We start from the raw sequence: 25275 nt of genomic DNA on the forward strand, positions 1-25275 counted from the left end.
AGATATTTGCTATTGAGTTCATAGAAAAGGAACGGTCTCACAATCGAAATAGTAATGGGCTGTATCAATAACTGAAAGCAGCACAACTTGAGAGCCAACCACATGAAAAGAAAGCATCGCCAGTTCACCGAGTCAATAAAGACCACAGCGCTCCCCGTCATGCTCGAATTGCAGTTATTAATCACACTCCCCACTACCAGCAGCCAATGATGGATAATCATCCAGGGGATTGTGTCAGGCCCTTCGTGAACCAGACAGACTCAGGACACATATTTGAGATCTCACCGATTGTCAGAATCCACAATTCTGGCACATGCTAAAATCAGTTATGTCTTATTGTTATTGAATGTACCAATAGAAAAAAAAAAACAGAAAAACACCCTGTTAGATTTCTTAGATCATTTTGAAATTCAGGTGAATGTGTGACACATTGATCATGAACATAAAAGTTATTAGAAGCAATTGTTCTATAATAAAAATTGAGTGCTCGTAACGTGATTATGGCACAAACATCTGCCACTCATGCAGACAGCATTCTGTAAACCCATCAGCCTAACTCTATTTTTCCCTTCTGATTTTATCAGGATAGCTTGAGGCATGACAGTGATTTGAGTGGCAGGCATCCACCCAGGTGTACAGTGTTACATACTCAAGTTTTGTTTGTGGGAATTGTCCTCCTTGAAAAATGTAAATTTTTAAATTGTTTTTTTTTTCTATTGAAAAGAGGCATATAAGGGATGTTGCTACCTTTCTTCTTAAAAAGTCCAAGTTTCTATAATCCCCAGCTTCCATAAATATTTTACTAGCTTTTTAAATTGACTTTTTGTTTTGTAATGAAGAATACTATAAATTATTTAAAATATATATATATATATATATATATATATATATATATATATATATATGCCATATAGTACAATGGAGAAAGACAATGTTCCCAAATTATAAGACCATTCAGTACACTTAAGCAAGGTTAACAATCTTATACTTGGCTTTACAGAACATTTAAAGTTATCTTTAAATCTTTAAGTTTTATTGGTGGCAGGTTTAATAAGTGTCTTATAGAATTACAGGCAGGTGTCTGCTGCGGACTCCTCATTGAGCAAGTTAACATGTCAGACTTGGAGGGGACTGTTGAGGACATGGAGTAGTGCAGGAATTCCCTTTCTGATATGCCTCCTGATAGCAATCTCCCTAGTGTCTTCTAGAGTCAGTGTTTTGTACAACACCCCATTTCACAACAAAGCCAACCTTTTATCTTGCGTTCACTTGTGTTGTGGCTTTGACTACAACAAGCCAGTTTCCATCCAAGTTAAGACTAGAAAAAAAATCAAATATAGTTAAGGAAGAGATGTGGTATGGTTTAGGTCTCTGCACTATCCTTTAGGTGTCCTTTGTCCAAATATTCATGTTATCACAGTGTGGGGCCACGTATCAAACTCTGTAAGCAGGTACACACCTCCAGATCTAGCCCGACCAAGCTTGCTCATAAACTCCTGATTTTTCCTTCAACTATACCAAGCTTTAAACTGGATCTACACATTGTGTGTTTATTTGTCAAGCAGCAAATTGTTTTGTGAGGAAGAAAGAATTCTTCAAAAGAAGAAAACAATGACCAGTGATTCCTACAGGCTCTGGCCACAGAACTGTGCTAACGAAGAAACCAAATTCCTTTTGTTCTCTTGTTTTTTTGTTTTCTTTTCAATCAAAAAGCCTCACAGACAAATTGGCCCTCATGGCCATATATTTGTCTTTGAATAGCTGGCATCCTCAGAGTCAAGTCATTAATCAGAGGAATATTCCAGGGGGTCCCTTAAATTTCTAGTGCTGAAGGGCTAGGAATCTAGAATTCATTCCAACCCTGTCATTCTTAGCTTTAAGCTGAGAGGACGGACATGAGCAGTCTCCATCCTCCTGATTCAAGAGTCCACTTTTAGGACACTAAAACAGAAATATCAAGGGAATTCACTAAAATTTCTACCAAATCTTATCTTTTATAGTTTCTCATAGAAAAACTCTTGTGAACTTGTTTAAAATAGAAGACAAATAAATCATTTTATCCAGTTTGAGCTAGGAAGAGTAGGGGAATATAAGCATAAAATGGATTAAGAATTACCGTTTTGCCAATGTTAGGCTATAAAAGAAAAATAGGTGTGTTATATATTTTAAGAGAATTTACATTTTTCTCCTGGTTTACACTGTGTAAATGAAAGAAACAAATCCTTAAATATTATTTCATTAGGCGTCTTAACATATGTGTAGTTGGCACAATGGCTAAGAGCAGGCACTGTTCTTGCAGAGGCCTGAAGCGAAGTGCTAAGCACCCATGTCAGCTGTTCACTGACAGTAGTGACTCCAGCTCTCAGGGCGCCTGATGCCTCTGGACCCTGCTGAAAGCCGCTCACTCCTGACTATCTGGATCCAGTAGATCCTTACTTAATAGATTGATAAGTGATCTGGGCCTGCGTCGTAAGTGTACTTTTTGAGTTTGGGTTTTGGGTTATTTATTTCACATGAATTCTACGGTAATGTATGTCACTGCTGGGTGCATTTCTGTTTTTTTTTTTTCTACCAGACAATAGAGATATGAGAATTTGAAGTGGTCACTCATTCTCTACAGATCCTTTCTTGATATTTCAGTTATCCTGTGTGCACTGTAGAAATCTACAAAAAAAAAAAAAAAAAAACCAGATATTTGCTATAATTTTCAGGTAGCCATTCCTTTCATGATACCATCCACGCCCTCAGTCTTTGTGTGGGATGACGTTGTTGTTCACTAGAGGGATGGAGATGCCAAAGCCCCTTGAGAATAGCGCATTTTACAATGCAGTCCTCTTAGTCCCTCTACAGTAATTGAGCCCAGAGCAAATCTGTCATGCCCAACAAACTCATAAACACCCGGTCAAAAAGAAGCTGACTTCCTGAGTCTAACAAAGGCCTCCAATGTAGAGCCATGTTTAGTGTTCGGCATACTGTACTGTATCCAACTGTTCCCTTTTACAGACATATAGCTATTATTCCTTTTGCACTAAGTTCCTCCAGGCTTTTTGGAGAAATTTTTTTCTACTTCTGCTGTATAAGAACCAGGACCAGTGGAAGGCCTCAGTTCTCCACTGGTCACATCAGGACCTCTCTCCACGCAGCTATCCATTAAAGCTGATAGCAAATGCTCCCGACTCCCCAAGCCTTTTGCCATCTCCGTGCCATACGGCTCAGGTACAGTCCTAGTCTGTCAGATCCACTCCTACTGCACAGCTCTCATTTTCCTTTCAACCGAGATGCCAGACCATGAGTTCCATGAGCACATGAAAATTCTCTCGTTACGCTTAGTGGCACAACTACAGGATATAAAACAGTGACCCACAGATAATAAATCCATCCCAGTATTTAAGTTAGTTATATTAATGGATTAATTCATGTATGACCTGCTTTATATCTTGATTGTAATTGTTTTTCCCCTCACAATTATTTTTAGAGTATAACACAGTTTCTAAGGTACCTGAACATATATTCCCCAGAACTCAAATTGCTCAATTTGTTAGTAAGAAAAGCCTAATGATCAAACCAGTTTGCCTCGAAGTACAAGGAAGCCTGTTGTCTGGCAGTGGCTTATGTTTTCAATAATAATGCTTCAGAGTCAACAGACTATGAAGTCTTTTCTAAGTATCAATGTGGAGTAGCATCTGCAGTCTGCACATTTAAGAAGCTGAAGAAAAGTTTGACCAGAATCCTAGATGAAAAATCTAATAAGTCATGACTGGTTAATAGCACTGCCAGGGTCATACACTACTGCCTCGCTCCTTTTCTTCTTCCTCATTTCCATAACAATTTGTTAACAATATCAAATTCAGTACCTTGTCCCTGGTGATCACAGATAATCACACAAAATGACTCTCACAGGTTCACATGCTGTTGGACATAAGAAGTGAATTCAGATGACTTGAAACAAGGACAGTTTCTACAGGATTTACCTCTGTTCTGTGTAAATAGAGAGCAGGTTCCTTACATCCGGGGATGGGGCTTGGGTCAGGAAAGCATAACCTAGACAAGAAGTGGTCCAGTGAGTCCAGGAGAACGCAGCATCTGAGCTTTCTCTTCTGTAAGTAAATGGAATAGGTTTTCTATCTGTTTTCATAACAAGTTAGGACATTAAGCTACCTAACATTCCCCCTTTGGGATATATTTAAGTAGTATTGTATTCGAGATTTAAATTTCAGATTTTTTTCCTTGGATTTCTCATAAATTCACAATTTTATGGGGATTTTTGTTTTGCAAATAGCTTTACCATTTTATGTCTTAGCTATTTGTCTGGAAAACGATGGAAATATACCCACCCGTGTCTAGGTGTCTTTCCGTACCTTATATTTAAAGTGCCGTTGCTGTAATGCAGAAGCTGTGATCTTCTGAAGGAAAATGGGCCTGAGCACGTGATCTTTGGCGTTGCCTGTGGACATGTGTTAAACTAGTAGAGATATTGTCAAGATTCAGAAAAAAATCAGTAAACAATTCACTTTTGTCTCCTTTTACACGATACTATTTTCTGGAAATTTTGTGCAAAATGAATTTGCTTAAGCAAATTGTATGCTATGTTTTTGCTTTGTTTTGTATTTAATTGTGGGAAATTTTCACCCTCTTGCTGAAGCTGCCCATAGCTAGAGCCAGCTCTGCTTAAGTAAGGAAGAGCTCTCATGATGTCACATTTCAGAAAGAAAGCTTGGTAACTTCGTGATGAAGTCATTAATAACTAAATTAAAAAACATATTGTAGAATATGAAGCTTCTAAACAGTAAGGTTATAGTTCACTAGAGTCCTTTATTTTGTAAAATAATCAGTGATTTTAAACATTGTGTTAATGTTCATGCTATCTTGTCCCTTTGAAATGTATCTTCAGAATACATAGGAAACCAAATAAATGCATAATTCATGTTAAGAGATACTTCTTTACTAAAAATTGAAAAGTTCTAGTCATGTATACATGACTAATATTCTGTTAATTTAAGTAGTGTTCTAAAATGATGAATAGTGATGAGGACCCTGGAGAGAGAGTTATTTCAACAGAAGAAACATGGTTTGCTGATAACTACAATTTTCCAATGTCAAAATCCATTAATATATTAACTTCTGCCAAATAATTCTGTCACCAGGATATGCTTTCATGTTAAACAACAAACTCTATTGAATAATTTGTTTTCTATCAAATTTAATATTTTCATCATGAAAACATATCACTATGAAAGGAGATATATTTAGTCAGTAAAAATATTTATACCCGAATTTCATGGCAGTGTATTTCTTTTAGATCTGAATAGAAATAAATTAGAAAGTATTGCTATTCAGAATTTCAGAACATCAAGTGGCAGCAACGATGTCCAAACAGTGGATTTTGAAGTCAAGTAACTCCTTTGATTTAATGAGCCGACTTAAAGGCCAGCTATTTCCTCGGGGTGCACGTAAGCATCCCTAAGCACAGTATCAATAGGCTCTATACATAGTGTGGACTAATCACTCAGTTAGCTTCCCCAGGATGCCGTAGTTAAGGCCTTGTACTAATTCTCCAATCAAAGTCAGAGCCAACGTGAAATCCTCCTATTCAGAGCTGGCTATTGGTTATAACTGAGGCAGCTCCAGTAATCATATCCTTCATCTCTATATTTCTATATACATTTCTATGTACATTATTTTTTATTTGAAATCATTTAACAAAGTTAAATGCATCTTATCCAAGTAGGCTAACTCTACAAACATAGAATTTTTAAAACTTATATACATAAAAACTGTATTTATATCCCTCTTGCAGTTTTCCCTAACTCTTTCTGTGTCCTTTCCTAACAAATTCACAATATCCTTATATATTGTGATTGTTACGTGTGTGTGTGTGTGTGTGTGTGTGTGTGTGTGTGTGTGTGTGTGAAACTCACTGAGTTCATTTAGCATTGTTCATATGTACATGTGTCCTGAGGTGACCACTGGAATTGGGCAGCCTTTGGACACAAACAATTCTCCATTTCTCAGCAGCCATCCACCACCTTTTGATGTTTGAAACATCTAGGGTTGAACCCAGCCTCTATGCCAATGTGTACAGGGTTCATTTGCTTTAACAGCACATTTTTTTCAAAGTCCCCTCTCTCCCAGGAATATTGTTTTATTTGTTAAAATAAAGATGAACTCAACTTTTATATCTTATATTAGATATAAACAATAATAGCTTTTCTTTTTCTCTTAATCGTAAAATATGAGCATCTGTTAGAAAATCACTATGATGTCATCATGTTCTCGCTCTACAGTAAAATATGAGCATCTGTTAGAAAATCATTATGATGTCATCATGTTCTCGCTCTACAGTAAAATGGGCATAAAGATGAAATGCAGCAGAAAGAGAAGTAAAGCTCAGAATGAGGACATTTTACATCTGAAGTCTTAAAAGCATCTTGCACATTCAAAATAAGCTCAGCTAATTTATGTAAAAAAAAAAAAACAGGAAACAAACAGAAGCATGGTGTTCCTAGCAGGAGAAAATTCTTCATGGCTGTCTTTTCCCATAATAAGAGTCCTCTATGTTAAACTCCACTTCTTATATTTTACTGTATTTCATACATACAGATATAACATAGCATAACATAACAATATATTATTGTTTGAATTGGTCACTTTTACATAACTTAAATTGTAAGCCACTTGCCTATTACTGACCTAAATATTATCCTCAAACTTAGAAGTTTACTCTAAATAACTAGTCACTTTAATATATTTCAATTGAGTTGGCAGTTTGTAGCAGACCCATTTGTGCAATTATTCTGCTTTATGGAGTGGTGCATGAAATTAGTCATTTTTTTAGGTGGTCTTAGGATTCAAGGTAGCTCTAAAGGCTTTACATAGATGGTTGGGAGTTTGTGCTTATCTATGATTGTTGGCCAGAACAACTACACATGTCCTTCACATGTCCTACACATGTCCTTCACATGCATATCTCTGGGTACTCAAAACTCTTACATGACTCTTGGTAAATGAAAACACTCCCACTTGAGATGCATGGGACAAAAGTCTCCTCATGCCCATGTCTCAAAATTCTACATGGTGCTTCCCAGCACATATATAGAGGGATGTAGACTTCAGCTAGTCACATCACTACAAAGAATTGAGTTCGAAGTAATGCTACCAATTTGTAAGTTCATTTTGGAAAGTGAGACTCATCCGTGCCTGCTGACGTAAACGTTGTTTCTAGTAAGCTATGTTTGTAACACAGACACACACATTTGTGGCATTTCAAGATATCAAGTTTTATTGCTTGGAAACATTTCTTCATAGGCCACCTTAGTTTTATTGTCTTTAAGTCACCCATTTTTTTTTCTCTTGGTTATTACAAACATGGTATATTAGGCAGGGTATTCTAGGGAAACTAAACAGATAAAAAGCATGTGTGCTAATGTGTGTGTGCTTGTGTATATGCATTTGTGTAAAGGGGGCTTATAAGATTGGCTAAATTGATAATAGGATCTTGGAAGTTGAAGAATGGTTAAATATCTACCTGTAAGCCAAAAAGGCTGAGAACCAGCGAGTGCCCTGTCCGCCGAGCTGGATGCCTCAGCTCTCCCAATCCTGCACTGAGAGTCTAGAAGATGCCTGGAGAATCAGTGATACTGAGTTCACCTTGCAATGGAAGGGAAACTGGTTAACTGGTATCATCAGAGGATCATAATGAATGCAACATGCACACTCAGTTCTAGAGGAGGAACTAAGGCAAACACAGGTGTGTTGGTTTCCGCCTTACCTCCTTGTACCTGGACCACCTGTTGAAAATGCCTACATGAAAACTGAGCCTTCTCTCGGTGTATCTTCTCCAAAAATGTCTTAAAGAGAATGTCTCCCTGATACCTCTAAAGCTAGCTAAGTTGATAATCAAATACAACAATCACAATAGTATTCATGGATGCTCTAATTTCAACCCAATGCTAACTATTTATATTGACAACCCATCCACTACTACACTCAGTGCAGTATTACATAAGCTACAAAAGAGCTATAGAAAAAGTGGTCATAGAGTCAAAGGAACTTACTGAAGCCTTGGCGAGCAGTGACCTGATACACATTCAAAGAATCGCAGATGGCCTAGAGGACCCAGCCACAAAGCTGCTCAGTTTGCTAAACTGCCAAGGCAGGGAGTTGCTTGAAGGTAGAGCTACAATCCTAATGGGAGAGGGTGTAGGGAATAAGGCAAAAAAGGGAGGAAGATAGGGAACAAGAAGATACAGGTGAGATGCAATCTGAATAAATATAAATTCAGATGTAATCTGAATATATATATATATATATATATATATATATATATATATATATATATATATATATAGAGAGAGAGAGAGAGAGAGAGAGAGAGAGAGAGAGAGAGAGAAGGAGAGAGAGAGAGAGGGAGAGAGAGAGGGAGAGGTGAGTGTGTTCATTTTGGTTTCCTGCATCTGCAAGTCAAGAGTAGATACATTAGATTTGATATAGATTATAGGATTCTGTATTTGGAATTTATATGGAATAAGATAAGGAGTTAGTATACTGTGGACAAACAAAAAATGTGCAAAATATTAGATTGAGAACTTACAAATAGCTCAACTCTTCTCTCTCCCCAGCCTCCTCATACTTCTATGTATCTGTTTTGTCCTTTTTTCTCTCAATCTGGGGTCGTTTCTGTCACCTGCTAGGACCAGTAAAATTGTGAGCCCAGAACTCCTAAGATGTTGATGAGTTGATAGTTTCTTTTCCTTGTTCTTTTGCTGTCACTATGATAACTTCCACAGCAACATGAGAGATGCTTGAAGACCAATTGAATCCCTATTATCTTCAAACCTGAGTGTACCCTGTGTCACCTAAAAATGGAGCTCATTCCCAGACAAAAAGGAATCCACCCTAGATCTAGAAATTTCCTATGGAAGTCCAGAAGAAACAATTTCCTGGATGAGATGCTTTGTAGGTTCATATTTTTAGATATTGATGTGTAGAGTTACTTATTATCTAACATTTTAAGAAATGTGCATTTAAATAATTTTTAAAACATGAAGAATTATTTTTGATAAACACGAATGGACTGGCAACCCTAAGAGTAAAAACTTTTGTTTTCTGACTAAGAAATGAACATTGTAATATACTTAAAGCCCTTGATGTATGACTTAAAACCCAATTGTTTTCTGTCCCTGACAGGCAACCATGGTTTTACATTTATTCAACGTTCCTTCAGTATTAACATATTCTACTGTGTAGCTATTTGTCTATGAACAAAATTTAGCATTCCTTTTCATTTAAAAATATTTCCATTATAGTAACATTCTTCTTAACTTGTAATAGCTCTTTATACTCAACATTATATATTCTTAATTCTACTATTATGGAACACATGCATCAATTCAATATCTTTGCTATTTGTTATATTATATTATTACCTAGCACAGGTGTGACACAATTTATTAAAGCATTTTTCTCCATGTGGACATTGGGTTATCATTTCAAGACACCATATACCATTTTATATATTGGCTCTGTGTAAGAATTTCTTTTCAAAATTTTATGGCCCGCTGTTCTGAGGCACTGAAGCAGTGAAAAGTCCTTACAACAGCATGTATTTTATTCACGCTTCAGGATTTGTCTTATGTATTCAGCTAGCAAACACCAGACGTAATGCTATTCATGTTGACATATTCCATACTTCATGTAGAACCAGCAAAGTTCACAGAGACATAGATAGGATAGGCCCCAGCCACCAGGAACACTAAGAACTTAAAAAAAGTTGAACTACAGCTCACTGCTTTAAATACACAGTCACCGTACTGTCACTCTGAAATTAGCCTGCATTAATTGCTCACAGTCTAGAAGAATCAAAGGAGATGCTGTACCCACTTAATTTTTACCTCCTTCTTGGAATCAGTATTATAAATCTCAGTTAGAGCACAAAGATTTTTTTTTTTTTAATGTGGAATTTGTTAGCACGTTGTGCTAAGAAACAATTGTACTAAGATTTTGAGTGTTCAACAAATTCCAAAATGGATAATCCTAAAGAATGGTAACTGAATTTAATTCACACTTTTATTTTACTGTTCAGAATATCTCTTTGTGATTATCTGTGAATATTCTTTTTGTTAAACAGGTACAAGCATCTTGCTTTTACAAAGAATATTGAGGGAGGCGATTTACAAAAGTCCAGTTAAAGGACATGCATTCAAATAACAGTAATACCTGTGTTACAAAAATGTTAACTGGGTCTTCATACATAACTAATCATTTTTGTTGAAATAACTAGCAATTCATTCATTTGATTTTAAGAAGAGCTTAATTTCCAAATGCGACAGTCTAAATGTCTAGACATATCCAGGCCACAGAATCATACAGATTAATTTTCTTGTCTCAAGGCAATTCTATTAGAAAAAAAACTGAAACTGGTAATTATTTTCAATAAACCAAATGCTGACCTCATTCAACTGCCCTTCTTTGGGATTGTAGTGCAACTCCTCCTTCCATTGTCATTTCATTATATCTAGGTCTTATGGGTCTGTAAGAACCAAGGAAAGTAAACTGCTTAACTTACATCAAGTCACCGTTAAAATCTTCCTTAGACATAATGCCAGTTGGAATGACAGTGCCTCATCCAAAAAAACAGACTGTCTCAGAAAAAATATCCAGTGCCAGATATGGGAAACCTCAAGTTGTTGGTCCACCTAAGAAATCTCCAAGCCAATATAGTATATTTCCACTGTCCTTGGCACTTTCAAGAACAAGAAGTTAAGACCCTATGACTGATAATGCCACACACTTTGGACACAGGAGTTGAAGAAATTGATCTGAATCTGACCCAGAAGCCTCCTCATTGAGGACTAGTTCCCATAGCTTCAGAAGGATCCGTGCAAACGGCTAACAGAGAAGACAGGCAGTGGTCTTAGCCATCTGTAATGTCTATAGAACACATATGACCAGTGGCAAGACATTCCTAAAGGGGCAATAGTGCCACTGCCACTAGACTGGGCCTAAGCCCTTGTCAACAAGGAGAATTCACGCCTGGCTATGTTAACTTAGCCAGCCTCCAGCGGTTGGTAAGGCCACTGAGTCTAGAGGTGAACCCACTGCTTCCAGTTTCCTAAACCATCAAAGTCTCTAACTGCATTTAATTTTTTTTTACTCTTCCATTCCTAGATGAACGTAGCTATCATTCCTCATCAAAGAAGCTTCTTTTTCAGCATGTGGAAATCATCAGAGAAATCAACAACTGTTCAAAAATACAGAGATTAAACAAACCATAGGTGCTGGCCCTAAATATTACATTTACAACTCACCCCCTACTTTCAAGATTCAGGGAATATGGTGAAGGAAGCAGTGAAAAGAGTGTAAAACCCAGTGTTACAGGAAAGTGAAGGAAGCAGTGAAAAGAGTGTAAAACCCAGTGTTCCAGGACATCTTCTGTGAGATAGCTTCCAAAAACAGAGCACACCAAAGGGTGTATCTGACTGGGAGGGTGGGAAGACTAATCAGTAAACATAATGTGTCTTATCAGTAGAGCAGAAGATTACAACAGTGTGATTGCCTCATGTGGTTTCAAAAACAATTCCATAAAATTCAACATTTCTTCAGAATTATACTCTGCAAAACTAAATACAAGATTTAGGAAATATCTATAACTTCTTTAAAGATCCAACATGTTTAAAAAACACACACACAAATTTATCACTTGTATTCTATGAAGTAGGTGGTCTTTTGTAAGACAACAGATAAAAGAGCATAGACATAAGAATTTGGGGGTAAATCTACATTTGTTTGAAGTTTACATGGTATTATAGAAAAAACTAGAGGGTCTACAGAAATGTGAAACTGAAAAATGAATTTAGTAAAATTACAAGACATAAAATTACTGGCTATTTTATACACCAGTAACACACTGCAGAGGAAGAAATCAATATACAGTCCCATTCACAGTGGCGCACATAAAGTAAAATAATTGGCACTACATTTTATACATGGAATTGAATGACAACCACAATAAAAATCCCAAAGATAGGGCAAAGAAATTGAAGAAGAGAGAGAGAGAGAGAGAGAGAGAGAGAGAGAGAGAGAGAAAGGACAGAGACAAAGAGAAAGAGAATTAATATTGTTAAATTTTTCATACCTCCCAAAACAATCCTCAGATTCTATCAGTTGCTACAAAGATAATAATAACATTCTTCATAGAAATATCAATGACAATTCCAACTGACATTTCTAATATTTGTATGAAATCCCAAAACACTCTGATAGAACAATACTGGCCAAAAATAACAAATCTAGATCACGGCAGTATATTACTTCAAACCATATCACAAAAGCTATAACAAAAAAGCAATATACTACCTGCATAAGAGTGCATGGATCCATGAAAGAAGATAAAAGCCTAAGAGTAAATCAAGCTATTTAAAGACAACTTAGTTTTGACAAAGGCCATACCTACAGGGGAAAGCATCTTCTCAACAAATAGTGCTAAGAAAAGTGGCCTGATAATTTTGAACACTCTGCCAGAAAGCAGTGGTGGACATATGAGATGACAGACATGATGCAGGCGCTCAGGGTTTTCTCAGCACATGTTGTACACATGCAATAAAACTGACCACTACGTCCCACAGAATGAACAATGAACACGAAGGGCAACATCTAGAGAAGAAAGGACTTTGAGAGAAAGTGCTTTGAGTACACATAGAAGAGTTCCACATAGAGACTTGGGGAAAGATCCAGGTACACTAAGAATACAGAAAATCCTCCTGAAACTGTGCCCATAAAGATCTATATATCGTATAAGAACACGTTGTGTTGACTCTTGTATCCGATCACCAGGATACCTGGTTATAGATCTGCAGTCACTCTAAAGTCCAGTATCAGACATTGGAGATAAAGGCATACTCACCATATGGCAACATTATAATACTATATCCATTTAATTAATTTTCTATAAGAAATATTCCTTGATAAGTATGAAATTAACTTTAACAAAGATTTTCATTGATTTAAACCATAATCATATTCTTTATGTGAAATCAAATGCACTATGCCAATTGTAACAATGTTCAGTTAATTTGCAAATCTCTATAAACTATAAGAGGGAGCTTCACAATACACAAACTGAATCATAAAAGTATTTCTATATTTTAAAATAAAAATGGAAAAAGGATTAAATTTATCCTATTTGTTTGTGTATGTTTGGTATGTGCGTGTTGTGTGTGCACAACACATTGCTAGACTGGTGGCCAGCTTTTGGCATGGGTTCTAAGGAACTCTGTTCTCCATGTTTGCACAGGATGTATGCTTACACACTTAATGATCTCTCCAGTTCCAGACAAAAATAAAAGTCTTAAAGGAGTATCAAGTACTTTAATTAGACTATAGAGAAATAGCAACAATGCTATTTGCTGTGAACAACTGTATTCTGGCGGGTGCATATGGAACTATCTGCTACGTAAATGCCTGGTAATCCTCAAACCCAGCTATGGTACGGCCAGGCATAGTGGAGAGGTCAAATGAAAGCAATCTTTCAGGAAGATAAAACCAATGTGGCTTCCAGCTGAACCTGTTAAAGAGAACAATGAGGAAAGATTTGTAAACCAAGTTATAAGGCTACAAGTCTGAGTTGCCACTATGTCTAATGTAGCCACCCAAATCCACCCAAATCCTCAGAGTAGCTGTTCTAAAAATGGATCTGTTATGGCTGCCCCCCCCCTCTGTGTGTGTATAGGTGTGTGAATATACAAATGTATAGGTGTATGTGTGTACATGTGTGTGTGTGTACATGTGTGTACAGGTGTCTGTGGGGGATACAGGCATATACATGTACAGATGTGTAAAGCTGCGTGTGTACAGGTGTGTGTGTGGGTACAAGTGTACATGTATATGGGTGTATGTGGGGGAACATGTGTGTGTGAACAGGTATGTACAGGTGGGGGTACAGGTGTGTGGGGGGTACAGGTTTGTTTGTGTACAGGTTTGTTTGTGTACAGGTGTGTATGTAGGTGTATGTAGGTGTATGTAGGTGTATGTAGGTGTATGTAGGTACAGGTGTGTGTGCACTGAGGCCAGCAGAGAACTTCAGGATTCCTACTTTATCACTCTCATTTTGTTTCCTTGAGTCAGGGTCTCTCTCTGAGTTTAGATCAAGTTCCAGGGATACTCTTGGCGCCTCTGCCCTCCACTCACAGTGTTGATGTTACAGGCGTCCCCCATCATGTCTGACTGTTCAAGTTGGGGCTGAGGATTTGAACTCAGGCCCTCACACTTGCATAGCAAGTGCTTCTCCTGACCAAGCTCTCCCCCATCCCTGTTTTACAATTTTGAGTGGTTCCTACATTTTCCCATTGATGTTTCTCATTGGATGTTTTCAGTATCTTTCCTACACTGTCCTCTTGATTTCGCTTAGTTATTTTTAAATGCAACTTTTCTTTTTTCTAAAGGAAATCTTTGTTGTCCATCTTAGCTTTCTGTGCCTACCTCTGAATTCCTGTTCCCTTTCTTTCCTGGCACCTTAAAAACACAGAAGCAAGGCACTGCTCTCCACTTAGAACTGTTGTCTTTTATGTCTCTGAGACCAAACCATTTGCTCAATAAAAAGAAAAAGGCATCTTATTGATGTAAACTAGTAGAACTATGGAGAACGAATTGGGTCTCCTGCTAGAGGAGGCAGACACGTTCAGTCAGTGAGGAGAGCAGGAGTCCTGGTGACCCCCGATGGGAACCATGGGCTTTTGTTGTTACTGCAGTTTTTCCACTTGAGAAAGACAAAGAAGCAGAAAAATAGACACAAACAGGGATGTCTGTTTCCAGCTTCGGCGTAATTGAGGGGTTGGCTCATTCTGCTGAGAGAGCACCAAAGAAAAATCCATTACTGGACTGGAGCAAAGAACCTAGGGAGACGCCAGATTGCCAGAAGTGTGGCTCTCACACTACAGAAAGTGGGCACGAGTCAGGCCCCCCACAGCGTAGGACAGAAGGGCTGTTCCCTGCCCTGCAGGAATGCTGAGTGAGGCTGAGGGTACTGAACAGCCTGGCCTTTGAGGGAAGTTCAGCTTCCAGATGCCTTGCGGACCTGCCAGGCTGCGTTATGCTAATTGAGCTTCTTCCTAGAGCAGAGTTATTCCAAAGGAGGGCTGCCAATGTCCAGCTGAGTATGCATGCCGAGGAAGAGAGCACGGGACTCTGCCAAACAAGCACGGAAGCCCACACATGGGAGCCAGCATGCACCGATTAATTAATTAGTTATTGGGGAAAATGGTCTCAAAACAAGTTTAAGATGTTTCAATACTTTGAGATGAGACAGTTTTCCCAGTCCTCATTGCAGTGCTCAGAGAAGGACAGGCCGTGTAGCCAAATGCCCTGGTTAGGGTCCTCTCCAATGGGCCCTTGTTTTCTGCCAATGGTACCAATGAGGAGAGAGGCCAAATGCTTTTTCTGCGTGGTGACTTGGCCACCACTCTCTGAGTTGCAATGGACAAGGGGAGTTTCAAACTGCCACCAAAGAAAGGAGCAGGGCCTGGGGGTTTTATTGAAGAATAGCCCACTGTACAATAACGAACAGGTGAGGATTTTGTGCGACTGCCAACGGTGGTGGTAGACTGGGAATAACTGATGACAGACTCTCTGGTACGGGCGTGATGTACACAAAGTCATACAAATCACAGCAATGAGCCAGAGCGCGATCTTATGTAAGATCACGTTCTACATTTAGTGGTAAAACCTTAAAGATCTTCATACTGTGAATACTGCTTTTTAAATAGATGCAGTCTTTTTATGCTTCATTAATGCTAGGTTTTTGAGGAGGTGTCTTAATATTCATGACCAGTTGAGATGCACTAGCTACAGCCAACTCAACTCATGTTCAAAGTGGACCCCACAGCTCTTTATTAGTTACACCTGTGAGCCCATCAAGAGCAGAGAGTCAGCATGGTGAAAGTGGCCACTAACCAGACACCTTCCATGTGGAGTCAACTGCACCAGCAATAGCAGCATGAGATGGGAACAGTTCCTAGCTGGAAGGGATTTCTGCATCCACAATGCAAGAATGAGGAAAAGGGATTCTAACAATGACCTAGGTATCAGACATGTGCACACGTACTTACACATACACTCACATAGTCACATAGGTATCGGAAATGTGCACACACACTCAGATGCACACACATATTCACAGGCATATATTTATATTTTTCATAAACAAACATGTCTCTTTGAAAACCATGTATTTTATATTTAAAATTTTTTCAGGTTTATGGGTCTTTTGCCTGTATATATATATATATCTATGTGCCGTGTGTATGCAATGCTCACAGAGACCAGAAAAGGAAGTCAGATCCTCTGTGACTACTTACAGATGGCTGAGAGAAGCCATGTGGAATTTGGAATCGAAAAACAAACCCAGGTCTTCTGCAGCAACAAGTGCTCTTAATTGATGAGCCATTTCTCCAGCTACAGGGACATACATTTTAATATTAAAATTTGAGGCACTTTTTAATTTCCACAGCTTTTTATTTTATTGCTACATTTCCTTGGTGTAGGACAAATCAAACTCAGTTCTGTACATTACCTTAACAAATACAGAAAGGAAGAAAAAACCAATTTTCACAAATGTATGGCCATTTGGTTTTGGCCTCTCCTTCAGTACACAGCACTCTGAGTGCTGGCTATCTTATTATTTTTTTTAATTTTTTTAATTAATTTATTCTTGTTACATCTCAATGTTTATCCCATCCCTGTATCCTCCCATTCTTCCCTCCCTCCCATTTTCCCCTTATTCCCCTCCCCTATGACTGTTCCTGAGGGGGATTACCTCCCCCTGTATATGCTCATAGGGTATCAAGTCTCTTCTTGGCAACCTGCTGTCCTTCCTCTGAGTGCCACCTGGTCTCCCCCTCCAGGGGACATGGTCAAATGTGAGGCACCAGAGTACGTAAGAAAGACATATCCCACTCTCCACTCAACTGTGGAGAATGTTCTGACCATTGGCTAGATCTGGGTAGGGGTTTAAAGACAGAACATGGAAACAGCCTAAGTGTCCATCAGTAGAAGAATGAATAAAGAAACTGTGGTACATATATACTATGGAATACTACTCAGCTATTAAAAACAAGGAATTCCCGAAATTTGTGGATAAATGGATTGAGCTAGAAATGATCATAATGAGTGAGTTAACCCAGAAGCATAAAGAATCAAATGGTATATACTCACTTATATCTGCATACTAGCCCAAGGGGCATGTCCCACGAAAGCCTCCACTTACCAGGAAACTGGGACAGAGGGGAGGGCATCCTATTGGGACTCTAAATGAGAGAAGCATGGGAGAATAGCAAAGTAGAAGGATCCAGAGGGTCCTAGAAACCTACAAGTAGAACATTATGATAGGCAGATTTGGGCCCAGGGGTCCCGCTAAAACTAAGGCACCAGCCAAGGACAACACAGGCGGTAAACTTATTATTTTTTTTTTAAATGTGAGTTTGATATCAAGAGCATAATGCTCCTGTCCCGCCTCTGGTACACCTTGCAGGAAGAGCAATCAGAGTTTTCTCTCTGCCTCAGGAGACTGAAATTGTGTCCCTGTACAGGAGACAATGTGGGCAAACACAGCAGCTGTTTGGCCTTCCTCAATTGTTCAAACAGAATTAGGACCAAAAGAGTCCATTTAACTCCCACTGGGACAGTGGCCTTAAGTTCAAATGTCACAGCACGGAAAAGAGAGGCCTGCTTGGGAGAACCCTGGGTCCTTTGTACCTGTTTACACAGTCACTTTGAATTCTCATGCACTTTGTGGATCCTATCACAAGTACTCAACTCTGAGTACTCAACTATCCTATCACAAGTACTCAACTCTGAGGGTGGGTCGAGAAGGAGATGGCTGGACTGTAGGAGGCAGGAAAGGGATAGACGTTGTTATGCACCAGAACAGATGAAAAATTCCAAAGTGAGATGGAAAATAAAGTTTCTGGGAATATTTTTCCCATGGGTCCAATATTGCTGTAATTAATGTAATTGGAAACCTGTACTACAGCTCCCCAAACCTAAAGCAATTGTGGGAGTACAAGTGTTCCTGTGCCAAGGTGCACATGTGGAGATCAGGAGACAACCTCACATGACTTCGCTTATCATCCATGTTATTTGAGACAAGGGCTCTTGCTCTTTGTGCCTGCTCATGCCAGGCTAGCTGAACACAGGGCTTCAAGGAACTTTCCTTTCTCTCTGTCCCTGACTTGCCGTAGGAATGCTGGAATAATAGGTTGTCTCTCAAGCCTGGCTTGACACGAGTCCTCAGGATTCCAACTAAGGTCTACACATCCATGTGCCTTTTTATTCCTGGAGCCATACTCCTGGGCCTTCACTAAAGCACCTTAACTGTTCTGTAATTTAATATATTAAGACTCTATGGATTGCGTTATCCCCATAATATGCAATTACAAACATACTTAGTAGAGGATTAAGTGTTTTTAACATAATGCTTGAATTTTTGCTTGTGTCGTTTTACTTTAATCAGGGAAAAGGCACAATGAAGAAAACAGGCTTATAAATATTCTAGGGTCTAAATCTTACCTTCTTACTCTAACTGAATTGATTAATTAATTCTACTTGCTCCCCTGTGCTTTACCAAAGTTGTTACTTACTGCCTGCTGGTTTTCTTCAAGGTTTCAATTTTTTGTCCACAAAATTAAGCTTTATATTTTTGAAGCTTAGTTATTTGTGGAACTGTTATTTAAAATTATGCATAAAAGCATATAGCAAACAAGGAAAAGGGACCAAGCCCCCCCCCAAAAAAAGAAAAAAAAAGTATGTAGGAAAATGAATGCCATGACTAAGTCAATCTACTGTTAATCAGCCTAACTTAACAGTGCAGTAACAATTAAACATTTGGCAAAACTATATACCATCAAGTCTCCTTCCCTAGATGTCTGAGGTTATTGTGTATTACTATTTACAGGCATCTATAGGCTGTCTTTAATGTTCTTCTTTATAGACAATGGATGGTGGTGTGATTGGCCACTCCCACCCATCCCCTGATCCTTGGCTGCCATCCTTCTCCCTCACTCTATGAAGCTGAATAAAATCATGCAATGTATATTATTTCTTTACTGGCTTATATTACTTATCATGATTTATGAGAGAGAAACAGAGAGAGAGGTGTTGATTATGAAGTGGCTGGGATCAGTAAACAAAGATTAATTTACACATTATGAAAAATGTGCTGGGAGCAAATATTGAACCTATCAGATAAATGTGAACCCTCTTGGCTTTAGGGTTTTGAAACTTGGACTGTTGCTACAGACCGTATGTGCTGTGCCCAAGGCCTATGGCTTTGACAACTGTTGTTTCTGAGACTTTATACAAGTTATGTTGTAAATAACTAAAATAAGACTCCTAACTGAAAATCTGATTTCAGAATCAGCATGCCCTTTGCAAAGTGCTTATCAGCTCTGATCAACACTCACTGTGCTTGCAACTGTAACATAAAAGTGTCCACAATAAATTTAGACTTGGAACTGCTTCACACTGTAATTTGAGTTTGTCCATTGGTTCCATTGAGTCCATGTCATCGGTAACATTAAGTCTGAGGACTCCTGACTGCTAGGGAGTTTTGTAACTTTTTTTGATTCTTCTATTCATACACATTTGCACAATTATTTTAAACAACCAGTTACTAAGGAACAGACCGCAAAGTATAAATTGAAAAAAATGGAGCAGGCAACAAGGGTTACACAGTCATACATAGTTTATGGATATTCAAAAGCAGGTAAGGTGATTTGTGAGGTTAAAAATCAGAGCAGCAGGGTGTGGTGTGGTCAGGTAAGAGCAGAGGCAGGAATTGGCTGGGGGAGGGCTGCTGCGGCCTTTAAGAACAGTGGCTGCTCTTGCAGAGAAGTTGAGAACCATGCAGCTGCTCCTAACCACCTGTAGCTCCAGTTCCAGGTGGTCAAACGCCCTCTCCTGGCCTCTTCTAGTACTTCATGCACACGGTGCACATACTTAACGGGGGCTAAACACCCAAACATGTGAAACAAAGTTAAGTACAACTCTTTTTAAAAGAATTGGCTAAGAAAAGAACAAAGGGAATTTAGTGATAGATGTTTTTCGCCTCTCAGCCTTTGGGTGTTTACGTGGTGTTTGTGTTATCACCATAAAACATTTAGGATCTACATAGTTTTATTTATCATGGTTTGTATGTCAACAGAATATTGTGCAAAACACGAAAAATAGTGAAGAAGCATGTGAAGAAGGCCCCGTTCATGGCCTTATCATGCCTTAGACTGCAAAAAGTTACAGAACTACAAACTAGACCCAAACGATCCACAAGAAAGAATACCCTTATTGAGTTCTTCCTTGACAATTTTAGACAAGGTCCTTTCTTACTGTCTCATGAGTTCTTCTAAATTCTAAACTGCTTTGCCGGAAATCCTAAAAATCTGACAAATCAACAAACCTGATTATGTTTCCAGTTACATTATAAAACAAAATTCCCATCTGTTGAATAATTTACTCAAAATATTTAATTCAACTCTTTCCGGGTGTACATTGTCAGAACTTACAGTCTATATTACCTTGTTTTCTAATTCGAAGAGTTCAATTCCCACTCCCGAAATACACACATGCATAGAATTGGTATAAAATATCATCCCTGTGAAAGGGCACATCAAGTGCATGTATGAAAGGATGGTTCTGAAATGGAATATGATTATTCACTAATAATCATAGAGAATGAGTTATGGACACCCAGTGACACTCTATGCTGCATCAAGATTTCCCTCTCCATTAAAGCGCTCACATAGTAATATAAGCAAGGAATATAGGTTTTATTAGTTCACATTTTAATATGACATTTATATTCCATTTTCTATTCCACTAGCTGTCATGTATATTTCTATTGTTTCCATATTCCTCCTTTTGCCAATAGTGTTTTTCTTAATAAGATTTTTTTACAAAGTCAATTCTAAAATGTTTTGATGTTCTATATAATCAATTTTCCACAGTTCTGTAATGATTGCTTCATAACATTCCATGGCTGGTTTTTATTGCCTTTGTTTTCATTTATAAAACTATTATCAGAATTGGAAATACAAATGCAAGTGTACACTCTTCCATAGTATCACAAAGATTTAAATTCAGAAGTTTTGTGCAGCAGCAGCAGAAGCATGTTGATAGAGAGAGCTAAGGGATAGTGATTCTTCTGATGGAATATTGCTTTTTGTAAAGCAAACTTATAAGTGATTTATTAAAAGACTGTTATGATTGTGTTTCTGGTTAATAATCAGGTTGTTAAAATCTACAAACATCATTGCATTCCATTACAACTCGTCAATAACCTTCTGTGTCTAATATTCTTAAATGATTTTTAAAAATAAGACTAAGTAAATCACCAAATTACTCCAGTATCTGGTATTTTGTTATTTGATTTTTAAAAAACAGTGGATATGAAACAAATAGTGTATGCATTAAAATAAAATTGTGTAACTCTTAAGTGACTTCTTCATTAATGTTCCGTCATTGAACATAGTAAAACACACAAACACACACACACACACACACACACACCACAGAAATTTATAATATGAAAAGTCTAAAAAAAACAATATTCTGCATAAAAGACTATATGAGAGGCAGAGCTATTCTTAGGAGTACTTAGTTTGTAGAACTACAAGTTGAGAACTTAATTCTATTAGATTCAATACTTGCTTCATATCATATAATTGCCTTTTATAACGCCACTTTAGTATCCTGCTTTAAAGTTTACAGTTGTTGTCGTCTAGCAATCACAATTTAAATGCATGGAAAGATACATGCACCATATTTGAAGATAATGTAAAAGGAAACAATGAGGCTATGACCAGCTCTAGGCACTCAATGTGCTACTGTTCAGCTTGCCTGCATTAGATGCCATGGTGAAGCCAGGGCTCCCTTTTGTGGACCATTTGGACAATGCTACAAGTTCTACCATATAAATGTGAAATAATCCGTGTTTTAATACTGCTGCCTCAAGCCGGAAGAAAACACAAAGTCATTGATGCCAAAATTTTCGGAAATGATCCATCTTTGGCAAATTTCCTAACAAAGTTCAATCTGCTTTAGCATTGCTGGTGTTTTTGTCTCTGTCAGGCCTTTCTTTACTACAGTCAGGCACAGAAGCGTCGCATTATTTTAAGTTCAATTGCTTATAAGCAAATGTCACTTTCATGGATGCCAATGGAGTGCTACGAAGTCAGGAAGAATAGCTGTCCATCATTGTAAAGACCTTCCTGACCCTCAAATAACATGCGGCAACTGTGAAACTCCCTAGTACACTAGTGGGGTTCCCCCACTCACCTGGGGTCCAGTGGACCAACTACTCCCCAATGTACCTCTAGGAGATTGCTTATTTAATTAAGGACAATTGCTCAAATAAGCCATACTATTGTTTCTTCTTGTTTTTATCTGCTTTTTTTCTGCAACCAAATATTTCAGACAGGATAATTTCCAGAAAATAAATACATGTATATGTAATATTATGGAAAACGTGACCCTTATGCTCTTGTCTAGTCGGTTTTCTCTCAAGGATCTTATTTCCATATACTAGAGATGCAATATTTGAGTGTTTAATTTCTAATAAATGAAATATCTACTATGACCAAAGTACTACCGTGATTAACTGTGAGAATTAAGTTAAAGTGGTACAGAATAAAATCTATGAATCTTTCCATCTCCCCTTTGATTGTAGGTTATGAGCCTTGAGATGAGAGAAGCTACTATGTGAACATTCTATTGTCTCTTGCTCCACATAGAAATCATCTCTCATTTTTAAAAATGTTTAGAGAACACTAGTCCTGGAAGGGATTTATGGATTTGTATGTAATCACAGAGCTGAAGCCCAGAGTCAGTGTTGCCCTTCGACCTTAGTAAGAAAGGTAAACATGAAGCTACCTGGACCAGCATCTGTTCTGTGTGCCGTTATAGGTATCCACGCATGGATTAGTTACATTTGTCTTTGTTACCAAATTACCTGACAGGACAACTTATTGCCAATATTTCTTGTGCATTCATGTACATGCGTGCGTGCGTGCATGCGTACGTACGTGTGTGTGTGTGTGTGTATGTGTGTGTGTGTGTGTGTATGAATGGCTTCAGAAATGCTACCAATGAATTATGGGTGGGGCAATCTGTGGAAACAGTCATTCCACCATGTGTTCTGGGCTTGGAGGAAGGGGAATATTGGCCATCTGAATGTTTTTTTTTTCTATACACAAAGAGAGTGTTTCCTCTTGACTATTCCCTCCTCTCTCAGAAAGCCATCCCAGAGGGACACACAGATGTGCACCTCACTGCCTGAGCATATTCACTCAAGTTGGCAATGAAGGTTAGGAAACCCAGTGTGAAATGCTCACAGCTATTTTAAGAACATGTTGTTATAATTTCCATTGTACAGGTGGAGAAATTGAGGCACAACCTAATGTTGTATAGCCAGAGCTTTGGGAAAGTGAGGCCTTTGTTTAAATGTTCTTCCTTCCAGCACATGTGTTAGCACTTGTATTTCTACTTTTAAATCATAGTCCTCTGCTCCAGTGCCTATAACTTCCAATGACCACTTTTATTTCACTGATAAACACTAGTATATACATAGTAAGTACTAAGGCACTATGGCTCAGAAAGAATTGTGGGTGATATGATCTGTAAGGACAAATAAATTAGTCTTAGCACTTTGTTTCTGTTTGAGTTCCATGCTAAAGCCTAATTATCTGTCATTGGTATTTTTGCTAAGGAAATATATCAAAAATATTTTGCATGTATTATTGAATTAGATCCTTTTGTTTTAATCCATTCATTCTGACACTACTGTTCTGAAATATCTATCCCCTACCACTCCATGTTCTTGGCCAAACTACTTCAGTCACTGTTGGTTTCCAACGTGGTCAATTGTTTGTGATTCTCTCTGACATGCTACAGCTAACGGTGCCCTTTAGCAGTTAGAATTGAACACAACTTAATATTTCTATGAAAACCATCCCCTTATAATTCCAAAACCTTTTTATTTTCATTTGCAGAGCTACTATCTCATATTCCTTTATAATGTAAATCAAATTATTTAGTAATCATCTAACATTTAAACATGGCCTCTCCACTACAACACATTCTCACATCAAAGAAGAAGGTATTCTTCAAGGTAGGAAAGGAAAGAGAGGGCCTGCCTTATGAGAAGAACAACACTGAGCTTATGTGCCTTGGTCTCCTTGATGCCACTGTAAGAAGAATACTAATACCCAGGAGATGTATGCTCAACAGAAACTTACATAGCTGATTATTCTGCAAACTGAGATGTCTAAGATTGAGTCTGCATTTGGAAAGGAGCCACTGGCTAACAAAAGTACTTACTTTTATCAGTCCCGTCCCCAACTCAATGGCAGTAGTCTATTCATGAGAGCAAAGCCTACATGACCATATCACATCTTACACGTTTCCCTCTCAGCACTGTTGCACGAGGCTTTGAATTTCTAACATATCTAAGTAGAATCTTGGAACAGCATATTCAATTCCAGCACTGAAACTCCCAAATCATCCTCATACATATGATATGACAACCCAAACTGGAAGCATTCAAGTGCTTGTGAAATATTCATTGACTCATTAAATCAGCAAGCGTTGGGTAAAGGTTCACCTTTGTTATGGTGATATATCAGTGTGGGGTGGGGTGGTGTGCAGCTGCTACTCATACTGTGTCCCTCTTGTGCATTTTGTTGGAAATCAGGAAGATTGTAAGAGCAACCTAATTCTACTATAAAACAAAAGAGAAAGACTAGGTTAATTCATTATTGAGAAATTTTTCTTGGAAATGTATTAAGAAAGCTTAGAAGCAAAATATTTTTCTCTTTGTGTGTCTGTGTATGTGTGTGTGTGTATGTGTGTGTGCGTGCCTGTGTGCCTATGTGCCTGTGTATATGTATGCACATACATGGGGGTCCACAGAAACCAGAAGATAGGCTCTGGCAATTCAGTCATAAGCTGCCCTGTATGAGATCTGGGAAACAAAGGTCTTCTGCAAAAAAAAGCAGCGATCTTAACAGCAATGGATCGTAATGATCCGTCTATCCAATTTAAAAATGCAGTATTTTGCCTACATCATACATACATAGCCATAGCAAATTTCAGCATATGTCAAATTGACTTCATTATTCATGAGATCCCTCATGTCTTTTTTTCTGTTTCAGGGTTGTGATAGTTTATGGTTTGAAACAACAAGTCCATTTTACACACAAAAAAGAGACATTTGAAATCAACCATGAGCATAAATAG

At 38.1% G+C, this 25275-nt stretch overlaps 1 protein-coding gene across 2 annotated transcripts in view; it reads left to right on the top strand.

The window, feature by feature from the left end:
- Window positions 1-3887: 3887 nt before the first annotated feature.
- The window catches only part of Fubp1 (far upstream element binding protein 1), a 909332-nt gene continuing 887944 nt past the window's right edge, over window positions 3888-25275 (top strand). For both annotated transcript variants that reach the window (XR_007832816.1, XR_007832817.1), the window contains exon 1: window positions 3888-3893. The gene's annotated coding sequence lies outside the window, so the exon portion shown is untranslated. The remainder of the gene's footprint in view (window positions 3894-25275) is intronic.

Source organism: Acomys russatus, chromosome 23 (assembly GCF_903995435.1).
Source record: "Acomys russatus chromosome 23, mAcoRus1.1, whole genome shotgun sequence".
Taxonomy (NCBI): domain Eukaryota; kingdom Metazoa; phylum Chordata; class Mammalia; order Rodentia; family Muridae; genus Acomys; species Acomys russatus.